Source organism: Budorcas taxicolor, chromosome 6 (assembly GCF_023091745.1).
Source record: "Budorcas taxicolor isolate Tak-1 chromosome 6, Takin1.1, whole genome shotgun sequence".
In the NCBI taxonomy this organism is placed as follows: domain Eukaryota; kingdom Metazoa; phylum Chordata; class Mammalia; order Artiodactyla; family Bovidae; genus Budorcas; species Budorcas taxicolor.
This window is the reverse complement of record NC_068915.1, coordinates 22432204-22433784: the sequence shown is the minus strand read 5'-3', so window position 1 is coordinate 22433784 and position 1581 is coordinate 22432204.

Here is a 1581-nt window from a genome sequence, read left to right as displayed (position 1 = left end):
TTGAGAAAAATCACTGATAGGTTGACATTTGAAACCTAACGATTAAGGAAGAGCGAGCCATATTTTATCTTTGATAATCCCAGGTAAAAGGGAAGAATGATGGCAAACAAGATCTTGAGGTAAGAAAAAGCCCACTGTGTTCAAGCCTCAGCAGAGGCCTGTGTGACTGAGCTGAGGAAGCTGGTGGGGAAGTTATTAGGGATGAAGTGGTGAGAAAAGTCACTTCCAGCCTGTAAACTGCTTTTAGGATTTGGCCTTTATTCTGAATGAGATGAGAAAACATTAGGTTTGGAGCACAGTGATGATGTGATCCAATGTGCTTTAAAAGGAATATGCCTGGTGTTGCATGGATGATAAATTGCTACGAAATGAAAAGGGAGACCACTTAGGTTTTTGCAATAACTCAAGAAACAGTATAGATTTAGACCACATAGACCATCATGGCAGCAGTGAAATGTGGTAAACAGGTAGATTCTGAAAAAAAATTTAGGTAGAACTGACAGAGATGTTTAATTTGCAAGTTTAAGAAACGATGCCTAGGTTTGGGGCAAGTGCAACTGAAATGTTTACACTTACAGAGGCCAAGAGGTAGAAATGTGTGTCTGTGTACAAAAGTCCATCATTCTTTAGAAAGTGAGGTGGATGATGAATAGGAAGCTACACAAGTGTTAAGAACAATGGCTGGTAATCATATGGTAATGTTTAACTGTTCTTAAGCAACTAGGGATATCAAAGTATTTCATTGTTTGGCCTTACTTGATAATATTCAAATCTGACAGGGTAAACAAGGAACCAAGTATACACAGAGGCTCAGACACTAGTATGTAAAAATGAAAAGTAGTTATTTCACAAAACCATTTTCTACAATACAGAAAAAAATTAAAGAGGGCTCTTAAAAAACACATTATTTCATCCAGGACGTCCACAACCTGGCAAGAGAGAATTAACAATGGAATGTTAAATAACATATTCCATGTAATAAAGCAACTATCAGGAACACTGTGTATCAGAATCATTTAAAATTTTTTTCAAAATGAGGCCAAGAAAGGAAATGAGTAGTTAGCAGGGTTGTAGAAAAGGATGTGTAACAGTGATTTACTGGGAACCTGGAGGTGGGGGTGGGGACAGCCAACAGTAAGCTTCCTAGCCTTTTGTGAACTTTTTCATCTTTTAACAGAATACTTCGGGAGTGGGAGAGGCTGTCACCTTTCAAAATTCTGGTCCAAATACTTTAACATTTATTTTTCCTTTACAGCAGGGGAGTACAAAAAGTTTTGTTACCTTACGGTATGTTTAGTATCTGTTCAATTCAGTGAAGACACCAAATACCCTTAATGTAACATCTTACCTTTCAACCCTCTCATTCTCCCAAAAGTTGCTTCAGCCAGAGTATGACCAGGGCTCAAATCCATGTTCAGCTATCTATCTAGCCAAGACTTAGCAGAAAACTAGCACCTGGTTACTTTTTAAACACTTCTTGGCTTTTAGTTGAATCACATTTCTCAGAATAAAGTCCTATCTGTTAAGACTGCTACTTAAAATTAGTTCATTCCAGGATATAAATAATACATTAAGTAAACG